This window comes from Mobula birostris, chromosome 4 (assembly GCF_030028105.1).
Source record: "Mobula birostris isolate sMobBir1 chromosome 4, sMobBir1.hap1, whole genome shotgun sequence".
Taxonomy (NCBI): Eukaryota; Metazoa; Chordata; class Chondrichthyes; order Myliobatiformes; family Myliobatidae; genus Mobula; species Mobula birostris.
This window is the reverse complement of record NC_092373.1, coordinates 138387243-138411764: the sequence shown is the minus strand read 5'-3', so window position 1 is coordinate 138411764 and position 24522 is coordinate 138387243.

Here is a 24522-nt window from a genome sequence, read left to right as displayed (position 1 = left end):
CCATGAAGGCTCAGTCATTGTTTTCATTCTAAACAGAGACAGATTTCCGAACATCTATCGATTTCTGTTTTAAATGTAAACAATCAAGGGTTGCAATGAAGGTGCTGTAAAATGGTACTGAAATACAGATTAGCCATAATCTTACTGGATATTGGATGAGGTCTGAAGGGACAGCTTGCTTATTCCTGCTCTTATTTCTTATGTGTTTATGTTCCTATGATCTAAGCCTGACCTTCTCCTCATTCCATTTCAATAGGGCCTGGTTGACTTCCTGGGTTGAAAATTGAAAGTTGAAAACATGTTTTTCTATACCATTTCCTCCACCAAGGCACAAAGAACTATGCCTAAGCATTAGAATGTCTCCTTTCCTCCATCCTTGATTATTGTTTTACCTTCCCAAATATATGGAATTACTAAACATTCCCCCTTTAAAAGATCAAGACATGACATGAATTAGCACCAGCTAACCTTAAGTGGTGGTAGCTGATCATCTACTGGGTCCATGTGGATATAAAGTCAGGCAATAAACAGTGTGGTTAATGTTGGCTGGATGAGATAGTCATGGTAATGAGGCAGAAACGCACAATGCATGAGACAAATAAACACAGGTTAAGTGCAAATCTTGATCCTAATGCATCTTTTCCTGCACTATCCAGTTTTTCCTCTTTTTTTGTAACACAGAAAAAAAACTGCATGATATACTAAAGTGACTCTGCTGACATATTCTGTGGTTTCTGCTCATAAGCAGAAAAATACCTCAGAGTGGTACACTGGGAAATAGGAACAATTCCAATAACATTCCCACAGGGGTTATGGAAAAGATCTTTGTATTGCAAAAGGCAGTTCAGCCATGCTTTGGTTTACAATATAATATTTTATCACCCGCCAGCATAAAATAGCAATACTAGATAAAGCTGCATAATTCCAGTTCATCAGACACTTGGGCAAATTCAAACTGAGTGGAAGTATATGAGAAGCCAATGAATTGCAATTTAGTTTAGTTTATGCCAATCTGAACAATCCAACTTTGGTTTTCATTGCAGAACCAATGTTTTAAGTGAACAATGAGACAGATTTCACATTATGGACAAGCACAAGAAGTTGGGAATGTTAGAAAATCAACTCTGCTAGTAGTTTTAGCATGAAGCCAAAAACATCACTCACAGCTGTTAGTACTGTGTTACCATCAGGTGAAGTACTTATCTGGGAAACTCAGTACTTCAAATTAAAATTAAAATGGGAAAATAGCATAATGCTTACTTTTTTAAAATTGAGAAGATGACCATTGGATATTTTGCCTCATTCTAACACCTTCCATGGCATATTTTAAGCATTTCAAATCTAAAGAGAAATTCCAAATACCCAATGAAAATTCACATCCCAAAGTTGGTAAGAATGTAACACAAGTTGCATATTTGATAAAAGCACAAGACAACGTGCATTAATTGAAATGAAATACTGAAGTCATGATTTTAATCCTGAAAAAGAGTTCATGTTCTCAGTGTAGAGTTGTGTTTGAAAGGTTGATGATAGAGTTAAAAATTTTTCTGTTAACTGACCTCTAGTCCTTTGGGTATAATTCCTGTAGATAATGTAGACATAGTGAATATACCCTTAAAATAACCCAGGATCAGTTGGTATTTCAATGGCTGACATGGGCATTGTGAAATAAGAAAATAAACCATTGCCCAGGTCTGCTATATTTTACCTTCATTATACAAAATTCTCCCCGTAAAATTAAATAAACATAAGTGTATTTTTTATGAAGTGGGTTTACGTTTGCCAAGCAATAGGTTTGTGCTGGCAATACTCAGGATTTATTTAAAAGAGATTTTTTCCAAAGTAACAAAATTAACAATTTCAAAACCGGAGCAAATTAAATTTTGTTACGTTGCAACAAAGTTCAGGAATGTGCTGCTTTTGCTGCTTCTTTACAGTATCAGTGCAAAATGAATGACATTTCCACAGAAGCTGACTAAGTATTATCAAGTTAAGAACATGTTAAGAACTATGATATTAATGATATTACACCAGGGAACAGAAAAAAAGAAATTTGCATTTACTATATTATTATTTGAAGAAGCGGAAGTGTTTTGAATGAAGAAGAAACAATGGATAGACTGTAGTTGATTTTAAGAAGACATGTGATAAGATGCAGCATAAAAGCTTTGAATGAAGGAGACAATTAACTTGCTGAGGAAACTGAAAGGGATACATGTGCTCTTTTCCAGTTAGACTATGTTAGATAAATTTATTCATATACAGCAGGGTGCAATGAAATTCTTTGCTCTTGTAAAGCTCACAGAACAAACAGTATACATGATAATAATAAATCCAACAATAAGTCCAGTAATGAGTGCAAGTAGTACAGGTATAGTAGTCCAAGCTGAGGTAGTGCAAAATCAATGCTTAAGTGACAATAGCAGAAGAGGTAGTATAAGAGCTTGAGAATAGCGTCACTGGAAAGACGATGCGAACGCGTTTATGGGTTCAGGAGTTTGATAGCAGTGGAAGTGAATCTGGTAATCTGAGTTTACAAGCACCTGTAGTTTCTTTTAGAAGGTAGTGGAGAATCAAAGAAATGAACATGTGATGGGGAGGGGGCAACGTTTATCACTTTCTGCAGTTTCTAATGACAAGGTAAGAACATAAGAACATCAGTCAGTGAATCTTTGTTGAATTCCCATGATCATAAATCTATTTTAGGTGAGAAGGCATAAACTGTACGGAGTATTTAGGTGCATTATCATCAAAGTACTACGTGTAATAAGGGATGACCACAAGGACTGCTGGGAGATGCTTACATTTTTCAATTTACATAAATACCATGGATACCAGTCATACTTGCCAAATTTGCTGGTGACACAAGTAGGAGAGCAGCTTGTGAAGATAACTTAACGAGGCTGCAAACAAATATAGCTGAGTGATCTACCACGCTGAGTACAAAATGAGATGTGTGAAATTGTCTATATTGTCAGGAAAAGTAAAAAAACACAGTTTAAATGATGAGACATTGCAGAAATGCAGTAGATTCTTGGTCCTAGTGCATGATTTACAATAGACTCAAATGCAGGAACAGTAGGTAATTAGAAGATGCAACCAAACATTATTGTTCATTATTGAGTGAACTGAATACAAAAGTAAGGAGTTCTATTTTAGTTACATTAGTGGATCCATATCTGGAGCAAAATGACCATAAGAAATAGGAACAGAAGCAAACCATTCAGCCTTTCAGAAGGCCTGCTTACCATTCAATTGACTGATCCAAAGCTCCTCAAGTCCACTGCCCAGCTCTTTCCCCATAACACTTAATTCACTTATTCATCAGAAATGTGTCCATATGAGCCTTGAATATCCCAAGGGCACTGCCTCACAACTCTCTATCGCAAAGTGTTGTAAAGGTTCTCATCCTTCAGAGAAAAATCATTCTTCCTCACCTCCATCTTAAATGGGTGCTTGTTTGTTCCTAGGCTATGGCTGTAGTTCTGGATTCTTCCATAGGAGAAAACATTCCGTGAGTATAGATTCCAAAGAATCTTATATTTCAGTAACATTGCCTCTCATTTTTCACACTCTCAGCCATTAGACTATAAGACCATGACCTAGGAGTAAAATACGGCCATTTGACCCATTAAGACTGACCCACCATTCAATCATGGCTGACATATTTTCCCTCTCAACTCCATCCGCCTGCCCTCATCTCGTAAGTAATATTTTCCCCTAAGTGGGGAATCAAAGTTGTTAATAAGTACTCTTATACAGTTTCAGGAGGAAATTTTTCCCTTATATTCCAACTCTTTTCAAATAAGGGTTAATATTCCCTAATACCCACTCACATGTGCTGGCTTTCTTTGTTTTAGGCAGAAGAAACTACCCCTGTCCCCCACCCAAAACCCCTTTGTATTGTGGCTTTTCACTGTCTCTCTCCTTTTAAATAACACGGTGCTGCTCCATTCTTCACTCATGGCAATCTGCTGGTGTTGCATAACTGTTCATTGTAAAATGGTCAGATATTAATATCGATTCTTCCAATGAATGAGAGATCTGCTCTGTAAGATTACAATCCAGGTAGTGCTGATTAACATTTACTCCATTGATTTGGCACAGTGTGATGAAGTACAGATATGAAAGAAATACAAACTGGGGGACCTTTTAAGAAGTAGTAGAAGAACATTTTGAAAAATAGCAACAATATTAATGTAATTGAGAATAGCATGCTTATGGGCAATGACTAGATTGAAGACAGTAAAAAATTAACATCTTGGGCAATTATTAGGCAGCATTGAGGAGTGAATTGCAGGAAGTACAACTTGACTTTACTTAAGCTGAAGCACCTGCAAGTCCAATTAGGTCATATTATGCACCAGTAACTTCCAGGCTAATTTCCACCTGGCATCCATAATTTCACTGGGAAATCAAATAGAACCTTGTTTGTGTTAATGTGCATTCATTTTGCAAGTGCAGCATTACTTTCATTATGCATCAGAAATATTGCTGTAAGGATTGATTTTATGAATTCTTGACTGCTGTATTCACTTGAACAGTATTTTGTAAATTCAAGGGACATGCTGTTCTTTTCCATCTATAAAGGTTACAAGCACAAAGAGGAACAATAGATCAGCATTATTGCCATGTTGCCAGTGTGCAATCAGGGTATGAAACAGTCTCAGATCTTATTAATCTTCTTCTCAGGCAATTGATCAAGATCAAGGATGACTTGCCTCCACTCTGAGTCTGGTGCTGATGTGGATGATGAGTCAGCCTGGAAACCGTTGCCTCCTTCACAAAGAGAACAGAAGGTTCCTGAGAATCTCAATTACACTGCATATACTTAAAAAATCGTGAACAGCACATTCAAACATTCCCAGATGCAAGTGATGTTTTTGTAAAGCCATTCCTATAAGAATTCTCAAATCTTAGCTTGGAATTTAAACTGAAACCAATCAAAGAAAAACAGGAACTTAGAGGAAAATGTCTCACTCAGCTTTGACTGCATGAACACAAAGCTGAGGTTCAGCAAAGCCACGTTGCAGAGATGCTGAACTTGTTGTCTGAATCTAGTCTACACATCCAACATCCATTGCCAGGCTTAGCACAAACTCTGAATAAGTAAAATAGCAAAGCAATCAAACTGATTGCTTTAAGATTGTAAATGTTCTTAAGCACCTTCAAGTGCAATTATCAAGCAAAATTTGACAAGGCTCACAAGAGATTTTCAAACATATTATAGAAAGCAGTTTTTTAAGAGATATTTTAAACGATGTAGAGTGATGCTGAAGATTGAGAAGTACAAGGGAAAATTTTCAGACATCCTAAAAAAGTCATTAGTAGGCATGGGGGCTGACAGTGAAGCATTCAAAATCTGACTTGCTACAATTATCTACAATTACAAGAGGGCAGCAAGCTCGAAGACTCTTCTGGCTAAAGGCAGTGATAGTGATGGCTGCTAAAAACTGAAACTATGAAGGGATATGAAAGGGATGAATATTTTGAAATTGTAGTGTTCCTGGACTAGAGCCTATTGAGTTTAGCAAGGGAAATAGTATTTACCCTAGATGGACCAACTATCATGGGCAGGACTAACTTGTCCAACCTTGCCTCATGTCCTATCAATTTTAAAGATCTGCTCTGCATTAAGTGATGTTGTGCAGTACTTTAACATAGTTTTTAGGTTTATAAATTCTTCATTCCCCTTCATCCATTACCATTTCTTCTCAACTTTCACACACCCAACACTCCCCCAGCCACTTCTCACCCTTTAGCCATGTTATCACTTGGAAAGTTAAGGAAAAATACTGCAAGCTTACATTTCAACTAATATTTGACAGATTGATCTGAACTCTCAGAGTTTTTGCTAAAGTGTCATTTGTTAGTGCTCCTGACTCCAGAAGATCAGGAATGAAATAGGCCCTATCCTTTGTGTCTCAGTGTCTTACCTTTCTCTGAAGCATGGTTTCCCTCCACAATAGAGGACATTGCCATCATCTATTTCCCTCATCTCTGCTCTCACCTTCACTTAGCACTCAGCAGGACAAAGCAAAACTAGAGTAAGTCTACTCCATCCCACTGGCCTTCACGTTCAACAAATCATCCTTGACAATTTTCATCAGCTCCAAGAAAATTCCACCACCAGACATATTTTCCTACTTCATGCCCTTCTTTCTCTTCATGATTCTCTAATTGTTCGTTACTTGAAGCACAATACATTGCCATGAAGCTACTGGTGATGCTTCACTTATCTTTCACCTCTTCAATTCCCACCATCCTGGGATCCAAACTGTTCATCCAGGAGAAGCAGTGATTTATCTATGCTTCAATCAGTCTAGAATATTGCACTGATGTTCACAATGTAGTCTCATCTAATTTGGAGAAACCAAGTACAGATTAACAAACCTGAGAGCAATTGCAGTTGATGAAATCCATTTCCATTCTAACCCATCTCTCTAAGGCTTTCTGCATTGTTATAAATTTGCCGATGTAAGCTTGAGAAAAAGCACCTTTTCCTCAAAGCTTTCTGGACTCAATTTCAAAACCTCCAATATCTGACAGTTTGCTTCTGCTGTTTACATCAAGGCCAGTGATGTTTACTGCCAGTCAGCCATATAATATATTGCTTCAGAATGTTATGATCTTTTTAACCTTTATATTGGTGTACCTTCCCTGCTAGTTGCAAAGCTTTGTACTCCTTTGTCAGTTTCTAACTGCCTTATTAACAACTCTTTCCCAAAGCTACCCCAGCCTCAATCTATCATACATGTTCGTTTTGTTCTATTCATCCCTCTCCAACCTTCTGTGCAATTTAAAACTAACTTTTACTCCCTGTTTTCCAATTCTAGTGAAGAATTTTCAACCTGAGATATTAACTTTGGTTTTCTCTCACATGATCTGCCTGACCTACTGAGCATTTCTAGCTCTTTATGATTTTATTCCTAATTTCCAGCATCTGCTGCTTTTTTGATTTTCTAATCTATGTGTATTGGTCTCAGTGTCATTTAGGTGGGTTATACATGCCATTAGAGTATTACCCCAAAACCTGGAATTGAGTTCCTAAATGAAGCTGACATTCTAAGTTTGTATGCTAGAGTTATTGTCTTGCCAGCAGAAACATTGCAATATAATCTGTAAGGTTAATATTCTGGAAGGATAAGACTGGGATAAGGATTCTGGAATATAAGGATATTCTGGAGGGAGGGAGGAGAAGATGGCGGCGCGACGCAGCGCATGCAGCCGTTCTGAATGATATCGTATCTGTGAAGTAGGATGCCGTGCACAATCCTGATTTGATAGAGACAGATGTGAAGAAGCACAGAGGAACATCTGGAGAAACTTCTGAAATGCCCGCTTCGCTGCCGCTGCTACTATGCGATGGAGAATCTCCTGAGGGAAGGCCCCAAATCCTCGGCCTTCCCTATTGCCTGTTGCCAGGGCCTGGGTCGAAGCACTCGGCAGAGAAGGTGCTCAGCGCATCGGTGTCGGAGAGCTGGTCGGAGGCTTGGAGTTTTTGGACGGACTCGGAGTCGGACTGTGGTCGGATGCTTCTGGGATTCTGCATTGGCAAGTTTGCGGCACTGGATGTTTACCATCTGTGTAAGATGATGAGACTTCCGAGAGACTTTGAGACTTTACTGTGCCCATGGTCTGTTCTTATCAAATTACAGTATTGCTTTGCACTGTTGTAACTATATGTTATAATTATGTGTTTTTTGTCAGTTTTTCAGTCTTGGTTCGTCATGTGTTTCTGTGATATCATTCTGGAGGAACATTGTGTCATTTCTTAATGCATGCGTTACTAAATGACAATAAAAGAGGACTGCGTGTCCTCATAATCTAATCTAATAATAAATGAGCTGAACCTGCATTGTGTTGTCCTATAAGATTTTATATTAGTTTCTCACAAATATTTTATATTATTGCTTTTTACTACTGGTATTGTGACCCATTCTTAACATAATCACTGAAGTATTTTAATTTTTATCTCAGAAATCAGGACAATGGCTTTCTCCACTCATTGACATGCCCTCTGCATCAAACCATGGTTAGTGCAACAATATTACAATTCGGGGCATCAAAGTTTGGATTTCAGTTCTGACATCAGCTGTAAGGAGTCCGTACGTCCTCACTATGGAATTTGTGGGTTTTCTCTGGGTGCTCTTGTTTCCTCCCATAGTTCAAAGAGGTACCAATCAGTAGCTTAATTGGTAATTGTAAATCGTCCCGTGATTATGCTCGAGTTAAATTGGGGGTTGCTGGGAGGGCAGCTGAAAGGGCTGGAAGGGCCCACTCTGCACTGTACCTCTAAATTTAAAAAATGTATATATATATATACACACACACATATATACATACGCATATATACACATACATACATATGATATAGAAACATAGAAACATAGAAAATAGGTGCAGGAGTAGGCCATTCGGCCCTTCGAGGCTGCACCGCCATTTATTATGATCATGGCTGATCATCCAACTCAGAACCCCGCCCCAGCCTTCCCTCCATACCCCCTGACCCCCGTAGCCACAAGGGCCATATCTAACTCCCTCTTAAATATAGCCAATGAACTGGCCTCAACTGTTTCCTGTGGCAGAGAATTCCACAGATTCACCACTCTCTGTGTGAAGAAGTTTTTCCTAATCTCGGTCCTAAAAGGCTTCCCCTCTATCCTCAAACTGTGACCCCTCGTTCTGGACTTCCCCAACATCGGGAACAACCTTCCTGCATCTAGCCTGTCCAATCCCTTTAGGATCTTATACGTTTCAATCAGATCCCCCCTCAATCTTCTAAATTCCAACGAGTACAAGCCCAGTTCATCCAGTCTTTCTTCATATGAAAGTCCTGCCATCCCAGGAATCAATCTGGTGAACCTTCTTTGTACTCCCTCTATGGCAAGGATGTCTTTCCTCAGATTAGGGGACCAAAACTGCACACAATACTCCAGGTGTGGTCTCACCAAGGCCTTGTACAACTGCAGTAGTACCTCCCTGCTCCTGTACTCGAATCCTCTCGCTATAAATGCCAGCATACCATTAGCCTTTTTCACCGCCTGCTGTACCTGCATGCCCACTTTCAATGACTGGTGTATAATGACACCCAGGTCTCATTGCACCTCCCCTTTTCCTAATCGGCCACCATTCAGATAATAATCTGTTTTCCTATTTTTGCCACCAAAGTGGACAACTTCACATTTATCCACATTAAATTGCATCTGCCATGAATTTGCCCACTCATCCAACCTATCCAAGTCACCCTGCATCCTCTTAGCAACCTCCTCACAGCTAACACTGCCACCCAGCTTCGTGTCATCCGCAAACTTGGAGATGCTGCATTTAATTCCCACATCCAAGTCATTAATATATTTTGTAAACAACTGGGGTCCCAGCACTGAGCCTTGCGGTACCCCACTAGTCACCGCCTGCCATTCTGAAAAGGTCCCGTTTATTCCCACTCTTTGCTTCCTGTCTGCTAACCAACTCTCCACCCACACCAATACCTTACCCCCAATACCGTGTGCTTTAAGTTTGCACACTAATCTCCTGTGTGGGACCTTGTCAAAAGCCTTCTGAAAATCCAAATATACCACATCCACTGGTTCTCCCCTATCCACTCTACTAGTTACATCCTCAAAAAATTCTATGAGATTCGTCAGACATGATTTTCCTTTCACAAATCCATGCTGACTTTGTCCCATCATTTCACCGCTTTCCAAATGTGCTGTTATCACATCCTTGATAACTGACTCCAGCAGTTTCCCCACCACCGACGTTAGGCTAACCGGTCTATAATTCCCCGGTTTCTCTCTCCCTCCTTTTTTAAAAAGTGGAGTTACATTAGCCACCCTCCAATCCTCAGGAACTAGTCCAGATTCTAACGAGTTTTGAAAAATTATCACTAATGCATCCACTATTTCTTGGGCTACTTCCTTAAGCACTCTGGGATGCAGACCATCTGGCCCTGGGGATTTATCTGCCTTCAATCCCTTCAATTTACCTAACACCACTTCCCTACTAACATGTATTTCGCTCAGTTCCTCCATCTCACTGGACCCTCTGTCCCCTACTATTTCTGGAAGATTATTTATGTCCTCCTTAGTGAAGACAGAACCAAAGTAATTATTCAATTGGTCTGCCATGTCCTTGCTCCCCATAATCAATTCACCTGTTTCTGTCTGCAGGGGACCTACATTTGTCTTTACCAGTCTTTTCCTTTTTACATATCTATAAAAGCTTTTACAGTCCGTTTTTATGTTTCCTGCCAGTTTTCTCTCATAATCTTTTTTCCCCTTCCTAATTAAGCCCTTCGTCCTCCTCTGCTGAACTCTGAATTTCTCCCAGTCCTCAGGTGAGCCACTTTCTCTGGCTAATTTGTATGCTTCTTCTTTGGAATTGATACTATCCCTAATTTCTCTTGTCAGCCACGGGTGCACTACCTTCCTTGATATATTCTTTTGCCAAACTGGGATGAACAATTGTTGTAGTTCATCCATGCAACCTTTAAGTGCTTGCCATTGCATATCTACTGTCAATCCTTTAAGTGTCATTTGCCAGTCTATCTTAGCTAATTCACGTCTCATACCTTCCCAAGTTACCCCTCTTTAAGTTCAGAACCTTTGTTTCTGAATTAACTATGTCACTCTCCATCTTAATGAAGAATTCCACCATATTATGGTCACTATTACCCAAGGGGCCTCTCACGACAAGATTGCAAATTAACCCTTCCTCATTGATCAAAACCCAGTCTAGAATAGCCTGCTCTCTAGTTGGTTCCTCGACATGTTGGTTCAAAAAACCATCCCGCATACACTCCAAGAAATCCTCTTCCTCAGCACCCTTACCAATTTGGTTCACCCAATCTACATGTAGATTGAAGTCACCCATTATAACTGCTGTTCCTTTATTGCACACATTTCTAATTTCCTGTTTAATACCATCTCCGACCTCACTACTACTGTTAGGTGGCCTGTACACAACTCCCACCAGCATCTTCTGCCCCTTAGTGTTACGCAGCTCTACCCATATCGATTCCACATCTTCCTGGCTTATGTCCTTCCTTTCTATTGCATTAATCTCTTCTTTAACCAGCAACGCCACCCCACCTCCCCTTCCTTCATGTCTATCCCTCCTGAATATTGAATATCCCTGAACGTTGAGCTCCCATCCCTGGTCACCCTGGAGCCATGTCTCTGTGATCCCAACTATATCATAATCATTAATAACAATCTGCACTTTCAATTCATCCACCTTATTACGAATGCTCCTTGCATTGACACACAAAGCCTTCAGGTGCTCTTTTACAACTCTCTTAGCCCTTATACAATTATGCTGAAAAGTGGCCCTTTTTAATGCTTGCCCTGGATTTGTCGGCCTGCCACTTTTACTTTTCTCCATAGTACTTTTTGTTTCTACCCTCACTTTACTCCCCTCTGTCTCTCTGCACTGGTTCCCATCCCCCTGTAGTGAACTAACCTTCTCACGCCTAGCCTCTTTAATTTGATTCCCACCCCCCAACCATTCTAGTTTAAAGTCACCTCAGTAGCCCCCGCTAATCTCCCTGCCAGGATATTGGTCCCCCTAGGATTCAAGTGCAACCCGTCCTTTTTGTACAGGTCACGCCTGCGCCAAAAGAGGTCCCAATGATCCAAAAACTTGAATCCCTGCCCCCTGCTCCAATCCCTCAGCCACGCATTTATCCTCCACCTCATCGCATTCCTACTCTCACTGTCGCGTGGCACAGGCAGTAATCCCGAGATTACTACCTTTGCGGTCCTTTTTCTCAACTCCCTTCCTAGCTCCCTATATTCTCCTTTCAGGACCTCATCCCTTTTCCTACCTATGTCATTGGTACCTATATGTACCACAACCTCTGGCTCCTCACCCTCCCACTTCAGGATATCTTGGACACGATCAGAAATATCCCAGACCCTGGCACCAGGGAGGCAAACTACCATCCGGGTCTCTGGACTGCGTCCACAGAATCGCCTATCTGACCCCCTTACTATCGAGTCCCCTATCACAACTGCCCTCCTCTTCCTTGCCCTACCCTTCTGAGCTACAGGGCCAGACTCTGTGCCGGAGGCACGGCCACTGTCGCTTCCCCCGGGTAAGCTGTCCTCCCCAACAGTACTCAAACAGGAGTACCTGTTGTTAAGGGGCACAGCCACCGGGGTACTCCCTATTACCTGACCTTTCCCCTTCCCCCTCCTAACCGTGACCCACTTGTCTGCCTCCCGTGGCCCCGGCGTGACCACCTGCCTGCAACTCCTCTCTATCACCTCCTCACTCTCCCTGACCAGACGAAGGTCATCGAGCTGCAGCTCCAGTTCCGTAACGCGGTCCCTTAGGAGCTGCATCTCGATGCACTTGGCGCAGATGTAGACATCCGGGAGGCTTGGAGACTCCAGGGCCTCCCACATCCGACATCGAGAACAGCAAACTGCCCTCACACTCATACTGTCCCATATAAGCAACTAATTCTAACTTCTGGTGCTAATATTGCAGATCACCCTTTGATGATGGGAATAAACACAGCATTTTAAATCACAATTGGATTTTAATCTTTTTATTCTGAGGTTATTTTTATTATTGTTTTACTCTTTTTATTATTGTTACCAGTATAGCCAGCTAAAATTCAATCATTTTATTGCTAATTGATTCATGCTAACTCAATATCAAATTGGGAACAATGTTGTTTCAGTGCTGAAGGATTACTAGTAAGCATTAGAAACATAGAAACATAGAAAACCTACAGCACAATACAAGCCCTTCAGCTCACAAAGTTGTGCCGAACATGTCCCTACCTTAGAAATTACTAGGCTTACCCATAGCCCTCTATCTTTCTAAGCTCCATGTACCTATCCAAGAGTCTCTTAAGAGACCCTATCGTATCTACCTCCACCATCGTTGCCAGCAGCCCATTCCACACACTCAACACTCTCTGAGTAAAGAACTTACCCCGACATCTCCTCTGTACCTACTCCCCAGCACCTTAAACCTGTATCCTCTTGTGGCAACCATTTCAGCCCTGGGAAAAAGCCTCTGACTATCCACATGATCAATGCCTCTCATCATCTTATACACCTCTATCAGGTCACCTCTCGTCCTCCGTTGCTCCAAGGAGAAAAGGCCGAGTTCACGCAACATTCTCCCTTTTCATTCATAAGTAAGCTGAAAGCTTTGTCTGAAGTATGATGTATAATTGATAAACAAAAGTCTGCAGATGAAAATGAACTCTAGCTGAATTTACAGATTTTCTAAACTTTCAACCAATAAAACTGCTAACTCTAAAAGCATGAAGTTAGTACAAAAAGAACTAAATTCTTCTACAGTTCATCTTCATCTGCATTTGTAAACTTCATACTTCAGACTGAGACCATTTGTCAGTTTTGATAGAGGATCTAAATGTCAAATACTAACCAGATATTATAAGTTCTTGACACAACTAGAAGCACACTTCACAAGTGTCACTTAAAACTGTAGGCTTCTGGGCACGAAGAAATTTATTCCACAAACCTGGCTAAAATTGAAGGGTCATTACTTCACTTCCTGACTATAAGAAGCATGAATTTACATATCACAGGGATTAATGTCAAGTGGAACATGATAAGGGAATAAATATAAATTTTTCACCCATTTTCCTCTGTTCCATTAGCAGCATTAATGTTGATATTAACACTAAGCAATTCAATAACAAAAAATATGAGCTTTCAAATTACAAGGCTTCTCTTATTTTCTATATTTTCAAAATTTTGTTTTACATTTTATTCTCATATTTTCTTTCAAACTTGAAGAAGGCCACATAGCCCATTCAATCTATACTGGCTCCAGAGCAATCCCATCAATCTCATCCCTTGCCTCCTTACTTCTGTATAACAGTTTGCAGATTCTCATATGCCGATGAACTCCTCACCGATTTTCCTATTTCCCATCCACATTAGGGGTAATTGTAGTAGTGAGGTAACTTACCAACCTGGACTTCTTTGGGATGTGGAGGGAAACCAGAGTACCCAGAGAAGACTTCAATGATCACAGGGAGAAAGCATAAATTCCACATAGACAGGATCAAAGGTCCGGGTGATCTGAAGGCTAGTGGAAGGAAGGAGAATCTTACACCTCCTTGAGTAGTCACTGCGCCACACACAACGTTGTAAAATGCAAGAAATTATGAGGGGTACAGGCTAAGAATATAGCCAGAATAAGTTTTCCAACTGCTTCTGTGAGAGCCAGAGGAAGTGGGTGATGTCCAAACGGGATACTTTGCATTGACATTCACCAAGAAGAAGGACATAGATGATGCAACACTCACAACACACTGAAGGAACTCAGCAGGTCGGGTAGCATCCATGGAAACGATCAGTCGACGTTTCGGGCCGAAACCCTTCGTCAGGAAATTTTGTGTTTACGACATAGATGATGGCAAGATCAGAGAGGGGTATATTAGTATTCTAGGGTATGTCGCTATTAAAGAGGAGATGTTGAATGTTTTGAAAAACATTAAGGCGGATGTTCTCAGAGCCTGGTGGAATCAGGCACAAGATGCTGAGGTATGTAAAGGAGGACACTGTTGATGCCTTGATCTTATATCCTCTATAGCCAGAAGCAATGTCCCAAAAGACTGAAGAATAGCCAGTGCTGTTCCCTGTTTAACAAGGTCAACAGAGAAAAAGCTGAAAATTATATATAGGCTGCTGATCCTTACACTGCTAGTAGGGAAATTCTTGGAGAAGTTTCTGACAGGATTTACTCACATTTGGAAAAGGACGGACTTATTTGGAGTAGTCATCATGGTTTTATGTGGTACAGTTTGTGTCTCGCACGTTTGAGGTTTTGAGGAAATAATGTAGTTGACTGATAAGTAGGGTAGTGAATGTTGCCTACATGGACTTTAGTAAAGCATGATAGCTGCTCCAGAAGATGAAGTCACATGGGATCCATAGTGTGTTGCTAAAATAGAAAGAAGATTAGCTGGGTCATAGTAGACAGAGGGTAATTTTACTTTTCTGATTGGGGACAGTGATGTTCTGTAGGGATCAATACTAGGTCCTCTGTTGTTGTCATATATCTATTTGGATGAAAGTATAAGTGGTCTGAGGGGGCATGACAGGGGAGATGTCAAGATATTTCCACTGGGTGAATTTTGAAAGAGAGAATGCAGTAACAAGATTGGAAGCAGTCATTTAAAGTAAAGGTAAATAGGAACTTCTGTACAGAGAGCGAGAGTGGTGAACCTCTGAAATTATCTATCCCAGAGGGTTTTGAGAATTACATTATTGGAGGCATTTAAAAATGAGGTAGACAAGCTTTTGAAACATCGGGGAAATGACTGTAAGGAAATAGCATAAAGCGGAATCAAGCTTTTGGGCAGATCAGCCATGATCATATTGACCTGCAGGGCAGGTTTGAAGGGCTAGGTGGCCTATTCCTGCTCCTGTTTTCTTATACTTCCGTTCACTGACAGAAGTGCCTATCACAATGTAAATGTACTTCATGTAAAAGTGAGGAATATCTCATACACTATAGTACAATTACAAGAAGAACTCAATACAATACAGAATTATAGGAAGTCTACATGAAGGTCTCGCTCCAAGTAAGAAATGGAATTCAATTGTAAGTAAGGTGGGAGAGTGGAAATTGGATGAGGACTAACGAATCAGGAGGTGCGGACTACAGGGGTATAAATACCACCGGACTATGGTTGTATAAATACCACCGGTTTAGACATGCCCAGACAGCATCCCTGAAGAAGATGGCAGAGTTTGTCATCAAAAAGTTGGTTATAATTGCTGTCTATACCCGGCTGGAAGCCTGAAAAGAGTTTGTTCATCATATATGCTGGGAAAGCACCAGCTCCTTTTTCACAGAAGTATAGACTCTATGTGCCAATCAAGCTCATCTCCTTAGGCTGATTTCTTAAAACTATGATGTTTAAACATGTAAGTCCAAACTGTAGCTGCCTGCCTGCCCACCCACTTCTGCAAGTGGCAGAGACGATCACTGTAACTACTTAAAAATTTCTGGTTTATTTCCAAAGTAAACCATCTTGATAAAAATAGGTTTGCTCCCTCTGCATGCAACAAATTATGACATTTTGAAGTTTGATATCTGCTGCACAGTGAACAAACTATTGATGCAAATAAAAGATATAGATGTTATCAACTAACCGTGCCCCTATTTTGATTAAGAAAGCATAAAGAATATGTCAAATTTTATAATTTATCTCTACTAAAATAAGTAACACAGAAAAGATTTCTTCTGGTTTCCTACTTTATAATCTATTCCTTGGTATTTTCTCCATAAGGCATTTGCTGTGAAACAGTGAGGAGCTGTGGAGGGGGCTGCAAGTGAATCACAAGTGGTTTTCAGGTCATCCACCATAACCCCAGGAGAAGATCTGCAAAGAACCAATAAATATACATGCGAACATCTGGGGTTTCCACTCTTCATCTTGAGTTGGTGCAGACAAGGGAGATAACATCTGTGGAAATCCATTCTCATGGAGGCAGTTCAAATGAAACCTGAAATCTTTACACCCCCAGAAACAAATAAAGAATCAGAGTAAGTTTGAGCTCTGAATTATTAACATGAGTAGTTCAAAATGGTTGCCTTTCTTTTCTTTCCTGGCACATACTTCCTTACTTATGAATCCATTAAATAAGGACAATAGCAATATGAATGTTCCATGCATTGGAAAGTCTATGTAGAATTTAGCAGTCAATCCAATACTTAAGGCCAGGACCCACAGCGAGAAAGCAATAGGCTCAAGGGAAATTACCTCAGAGGGAAACAATTTATAATCTTGTCTTCAGAGTGACTCATGGAAAGCCAGAGTTAGATCTGTACTTAGGAGACTACAATTGCAAACTCTATCTCAAAGGCCTAGGGATGTTGTCATTAAGTAGATAGGAGGCAAAGAGCACCAGATTTGTTCACCATGAGGGAACTCAAAGAATACAGAGGTCAGGTGGCAAAGTAGACTTGAAGTAGGTTGCCAGACAACAGCTAGAAACAAGAAATTCTGCATATGCTAGGAATTTTGAACAACACACACCAAATTGTGGAGGAACTCAGTAAGTCTGGCAGCATCTACACAAGGGAATAAACAACCACCCTTCAAAGCTGAGACCCATCATCAGAACTGGAAAAGAAGGTGTGAAAGCCTGAATAAGCCGGGTGGAGGAAAGAGTACAAGCTAGCTGGTGATGGGTGAGACCAGATGATGAGGAAGACCATCTCCAATGCAGTCAATCCTTCCATTAAGAACATCTTTCCCTACCAACCCCCTCTATTTTCATGTTCATTGTGGTTAGATTGTGTTGGAGATGGCCCTTCCCCTTCCCCTAGTCAGGATAGCCTCCAGTCTGATGGTATAAATAGCAATGAAAAAAATCTACAGATGCTGGAAATTCTCCACAACTTCAGCCATTTCCAACAGGATCCCACCACCAAGCACAGCTTTCCCGCTCCCCTACTTTCTGCTTTCACAGGAGTTGCTCCCTACATGACTCCCTTGTCCATTCGTCCCTCACCAAGGATCTCCCTCCTGGTACTTATCCTTGCAAGTGGAACAAGTGCTATACCTGCCCCTCCACTTCCTTCCTCACTACTGTTCAGGGTCCCAAACACTTCACCTGTAAGTCTATTGGAGTCAACTACTGTATCCGGAGCTCCTGGAGTGACCTCCGGCATATTGGTGAGACCCGGTGTAGACTGGGAGATTGCTTCGCCTATACCCCATCTGCCAGAAATGTGGTTCTCCCAGTGGCTACCCATTTCGATTCTAATTCCCGTTCCCATTCCGACATGTCATTCCATGGTCTCCTCTACTGCTGCGATGAGGCCGTACTCAGGTTGGAGAAGCAACAAACAACAGGAATTCTGCAGATGCTGGAAATTCAAGCAACACACATAAAAGTTGCTGGTGAACGCAGCAGGCCAGGCAGCATCTCTAGGAAGAGGTGCAGTCGGCGTTTCAGGCCGAGACCCTTCGTCAGGACTAACTGAAGGAAGAGAACTGGAGAACTGGAGAAGCAACACCTTATTTTCCATTTGGGTAGCCTCCAATTTGATGGTATAAATGGCAACGAAAAAATCTGCAGATGCTGGAAACTCTCCTTAACTTCTGCCATCTCCAACAGGATCTCTCCACCAAGCACAGCTTTCCCACTCTCCTACTTTCTGCTTTCTGCAGGGATTGCTCCCTACGTGACCCCCTTGACCATTTGTTCCTCCTCTCTGATCTCCCTCCTGGTACTTACCCTTGCAAGCAGAACAAGTGCCATACCTGCCCCTCCACCCCTTCCCTCACTATCATTCAGGGTCCCAAACAGTTCTTCCTAAATATTCCAAGGAACTGGGATAGAAATGAAATGTTAAAAGCAGAGAGGCATGTGGTCCCACACTCCTCCCAGCTCTAAAAACAAATTTCCCAAGAAATGCCCTTCTAATCATTTTGTACAGTATGGGGATCTCATCAGGAAATCTGAGTGGTCGGGAATCTAACTCAAGGCATAGAAGAAACAGAGAAAGTACCTGCATTGCCTGTGGATACATATGAATGGTTGTCAGGTCCCATTAATCTGGTTTAAGTTTTAAAATAGGTCTCACATTATTTTCTGACGGAAAATGCAGTCCAACCATTTTGAAGTGTAGTTGAGGCAGACCACTTGGGTGAAGGATGGCATGTTAACTGTCTCTTAATGACCTTCATGAACTTCAGCATAAGGCATGGAAAGGAAAACTACAAACTACATTTGTTTCATAACTGTAAATTTAAAGATCATACTGGTTTGTACTTTGTATACAATTGATTTGCAACTATTACCTCATATTCTATAAGTAGCTGAAACTTTGGCTGTGTTTTAGTGACTAAATACAGTTGGTTCCATACTTTCTGCCATCACATATGAAATATCTTGAAAGGCACATTCAAGCCAAGTTTAAGATTAGTTTATTGTCATTCAACCGTCCATATGTATACCGCCAAACAAAGCAACACTCCTGTGGACCAAGGTGCACAGTCGATATAACTCACACACATTAAGTAAAATTACCACAAATAAATTGACAAGTAATAAGGTTCATATACGAAGCAAGTTCTAAAATAAACAGTAGAATGCTACTGGCACTTCATACATGATGAGACCGTAGGATTCTGATTCTGATATGTGGTGACAGGGAGTTGAGAAGACTTACGGCCTGGGGGGAAGAAGTTCTTGGCCTAATGCTATGGTACCTCCTGCCTGATGGTAGGGGTCAAAGAGATTGTTGGATTGATGGGAGGGATCATTGACAATGTATGCACTGGTCCTGATAAATACCTCTATTGGATGGAAGAAAGACCCCAATGATCCACTCAGCAGTCTTCACAATTCTTTGTAGGGACTTGCAGTCGGATGCCTTGCAATTCCCATACTAGATGGTGACGAAACTGGTCAGGACACTCTTGATGGTGCTCCCATAAAAAGTGGTGGGGGGGGGGGCGCGCCTGACTCACCTTAATCTCCTCAGGAAGTGGAGGAGTTGCTGTGCCTTTGTAACCAAAGAGGTGTTCTTAGATGATGCAGAAAGCTAAATGTCAAATCCTCGACAGGGTTTCTGTGTAATCTGAAGCACGATGTGAGCTGCACTGTGTGGGAGAACGAGAAGCTGAAGCCATTCTGTTAAAGGGGTATTATTCACTATTTTCACAGGAACTGAGTAAACAAGCCAGCTGCATTTTCCTGGCAATGATACTCCAGCACACATTGTTTCTTTACAGCCGGCCACTTAAAGAGATTAGAATAAAATCACTGAGGAACTGGAAAAGTGCCTGTTTGGAAACAGCATCTGATTTTTCAGCATCAACACTGATATCTGGGCTCCCAATAAAGGCTCTGTGAGCACGGGCTGGAAACAAGGGCTCAAATGGTGCTTGAGCTTTCATTAATGTACATGAGGGCAGCAACCTTCAGTAATGTTAATATTATGGGCTGGCTTGAAAGCAACCCTGCAAATTACCAAGGTAGTGTAGCGGCTGGTGCGAGCTAGTCAAAACTGAGAGTTCAGTTCTGGCAGTATGTCTGTATTTCTGTCTGTGGTTGTGTGGGTTTCCTCTGGGTGCTCTGGTTTCCTTCCATGGTTCAAAGACATACCAGTTAGTAGGTTAATAGGTCATTGCAAATTCTCCTGTGATTAGGTTACGGGTAAATAGGTTGGAGGAGCTACGGATCATTGGGCCCGAAGGGTCGGTTCTGCTCTGTTTCTCCAAACATCAGCAATGAAACTGTGAGCAGTTTCAAACTCCTGGGAGTGCACACCACACACAACCTCTCATAGTCCCAAAGCACATCCTACACAGTCAAGAAAGCTCTTCAGTGCCTCTATTTTCTAATGAAACTGAAGAGAGCTGAACTTTGCACATCCATAGTCACGTCTTTCTGCAGATGTGCGGTACAGAGCATCCTGACAAGCAGCATCACTGCACTGCAGTGGACAGGAAGGCTCTACAACAGGTCGTCAAAGCTGCCCAGTGCATCACCAGCACTATCCTACCTGCCATCAAGGACATGAATACAGAAAGGTGCCAGAAAAGGGCCTGTAACATCATAAAGGATCCCATTCACTCTGATCATGGACTGTTTGTCCCACTCCTATCAGGGAGGAGGCTTTGTAGCATCCATGCCAGACCACCAGACTGAAAGACAGTTGCTTTTCCCAAGCTGTAAGGCTGATCAACACCTCCACCCACTAACTCCACCATTGGTTTATTGTTTCCCATGTCACCTATTATTATTGTGTTTTTTTTAATCTTTTGTGAGGTTTTTTGTGCTTTATCGGATACAGAGTAACAGTTAATTCATTCTCTTTTAACTTATGTGTAGGAAATGACATTGAACAGTTTTGAAACTTTTGAAGTGTAAATGCAGAAAGTATAGCCACCATAGACAACCAATGAACAAGAAGCCTCAAAAGTATCAGGAACACATTTAAGAGTTGCAGAGAATAGAAGTCTTCTTCCATTCCTATTTGTTGACAAAAAGAAGACAATCTCTAGCCTTTAAAAAAATTATTTAGATGTATTGATTACACTGAGAACTCCTGAGCCCTCACTGGCAAACCTTGCTCCCATCCCTTCATATCAGAGCCAAAATATCAAAGTTAACATAAGATGAAGAAAATCAAATTGTTGTTTTATCCCTGGCTACAACTTAATTGCATCTCTGGCTGCAGTTTCCATTGATACAGCCATTCCAACCGCTCTTTCAAATGTAAGTTATGCTTCAGTTAGGGGCCATTTTGGTAAGCTTTCTTGCAAGAGTCCACAAACTAAATGATCTCTGAATGCATCATTAAACCCATTTCTGAACAGGCAGTGCTCAGACAATCTCTCCAATTCAGCACGTAAACTGAAATGGACTCCCCTTCATTTTGATGCTGGTGATGAGACCTAAAGTGTTCCGTAACCAACAATAATTTTGGTTCTAAATGCTCCTGCATTATGCTCACAATCTCAGCAAAACTCATTTCAGCTGGTTTGGTTGGAGCAGTTAAACTTCTAAGCAAACTGTACACCTTTCCATCTATTACACTCAGAAACACTGGCACTCGATTTTCATTCGCTGTTTCATTTGCTCCAAAATACTGCTCAATTATTTCAGTATACATCACCCACTACCTCTTGTGCAATTGGACACATCTATCTTTCCAATGTAGCCAAGTATTTCTGCTGTTATTTAATATTACTATCACCCAGTACTCACCATTTATGTGCCTGTAAATTCTCTGTTTTTCTTTAGCTCAACTATCTCTCTCCCCTTGTGAAAAAAATGCGCTGCACTGTTTTTTTTTTAACTCCAACATCTCACTGCACTTCAACAGGTAGGTAGTCATCTTAGATTTGTTTTAAAACTTCCTCATTGTCAAGCTGCAGAACTTTATCAAATGAAGAGCATGGGAGCCGGGAATGTGTGTTTACTTAGTTTCATTAACCTTGGCCTCACTAACCCTGGTTCACCCACCCCCACAAACATGCGCCCACCCATCCCCACAAACCCTGACCCCCACACATTCAACAAACCATGGCCCAAATCCCTCAAATCTGATCACTCATTCCCTATAATCCAGCCCCTGCCTTCTTTAGTGAGGCACAACATGGTGGTGCAATGAGGTATACCATACATGTACTTTTACATATAACCCGTAAAGACATGTAAACAAAGAATGATTAAATCAAACAATATATTTACAATATTACTCAAATATTAAATACACAACACACCCCTCCCCTTGCTAATATTGTACAAGTCCAACTGGCTATGACATTACACCATGAATGAAGCCTGCAATGTGTGGAAGAGTATCTTGGGGCAGCACAATCGTGTAGCTACTATAGCCATTGTCTCACGGCTCCAGTAATATGGGTTCACTCCTGTGCTCTCTATGTGCAATTTGTAAGTTCTCCCTGTGACCCCATTGGTTTCCTCCATGTGGTTCGGAAGGTTAATAGGCGAGTGCAAATTCCCCACAATGTGTGTGGATAAGTGGTAGAATCTGGGGAAGCTGGTGGGGATGTGGGCAGAATAAATTAGGATTAATGTAGGATTATTGTGCGGGACTGCTTGATTGTCAAAATGAACTCGGTAAGCAAAAGGGTCTGTTTCCACGCAGTTTCACTCAAAGCACATGGTACACAAAGTCTTTTCCTTGTCTTTTTTCTCCCTTGCAGAGATAAGGGATAATGAAGCAAGTACATTATGTACTAGGCTGGAATTGGGTTGAGGTGATAATCAGTGTGGCAGACTGAGACATTAGGGAAACATGAAGGCAAGGCAGTGTATGTTGTCTACAGGGATTTCAGCAAAGCCTTTGACGGGTCCCACTAGGAGGTTCTCCACGTGGGAGGATCCACAGAATGTTGGTAGATGGCTGCATCTCTGATTGGAGACCTGTGATTAGCAGTGTAGCGCAGGGACCTGTGCTGGGTCTGTTGTTGTTTGTCATCTACAGTGCCAATAAAAAGTATTCACACCCCTTGGAAGTTTTCATGTTTCATTGTTTTACAACATTGAATCACAGTGGATTTAATTTGGCTTTTTTGACATTGATCAACAGAAAAAGATTCTTTCTTTTCAAAGTGAAAACAGATCTAATTACAAATATAAAACACAAGATAATTCATTGCATAAGTATTCACCCTCCTTTAATATGACACACCAAATCATCATTGGTGCAGTCAGTTGGTTTTAGAAGTCACATAATTAGTTAAATGGAGATCTGTTTTAGGAGACCTGTGCATAGTCAAGGTGTTTCAATTGATTATAGTAAAAATACACCTGTATCTGGAAGGTCCAACTGCTGGTGAGTCAGTATCCTGGCAAAACCTATACTATGAAGACAAAAGAACACTCCAAGTAACTCTGCAAAAAGGTTATTGAAAAGCACAAGTCAGGAGATGGATACAAGAAAATTTCCAAATCACTGAATATCCCTTGGAGTACAGATAATCAATGATCAAGAAATGGAAAGAATATGGCACAGCTGTAAATCTGCAGGCCGTCCTCAAACACTAAGTGACCATGCAAGAAGGGGACTAGTGAGGGAGGTCACCAAGAGACCTATGACATCTCCGGAGGAGCTACAAGCTTCAGTGACTGAGATGGGAGAGACTGCACATACAACAACTGTTGCCCGGGTGCTTCACCACTTGCAGCTCTATGGAAGAGTGGCAAAGAGAAAGCCGCTGTTGAAAAAACTTACATGAAATCTCAGCTAGAGTTTGGCAGAAGACATGTGCAAGACTCTGAAGTCAGCTGGAAGAAGGCTACATAGAACATAGAGCATAGAATAGTACAGCACAGTACAGGCCCTTCGGCCCACAACATTGTGCTGACCCTCAAACCCTGCCTCCCATATAAGCTCCCACCTTAAATTCCTCCATATACCTGTCTAGTAGTCTCTTAAACTTCACTAGTGTATCTGCCTCCACCACTGACTCAGGCAGTGCATTCCATGCACCAACCACTCTCTGAGTAAAAAACCTTCCTCTAATATCTCCCTTGAACTTCCTACCCCTTACCTTAAAGCCATGTCCTCTTGTATTAAGCAGTGGTGCCCTGGGGAAGAGGCGCTGGCTACCCACTCTACCTATTCCTCTTATTATCTTGTACACCTCTATCATGTCTCCTCTCATGCTCCTTCTCTCCAAAGAGTAAAGCCCTAGCTCCCTTAATCTCTGATCATAATGCATACTTTCTAAACCAGGCAGCAGCCTGGTAAATCTCCTCTGTACCCTTTCTAATGCTTCCACATCCTTTCGATAGTGAGGTGACCAGAACTGGACACAGTACTCCCAGTGTGGCCTAACCAGAGTTTTATAGAGCTGCATCATTACATCGCAACTCTTAAACTCTATCCCTCGACTTATGAAAGCTAACACCCCATAAGCTTTCTTAACTACCCTATCCACCTGTGAGGCAACTTTCAGGGATCTGTGGACATGTACCCCCAGATCCCTCTGCTCCTCTACACTATCAAGTATCCTGCCATTTACTT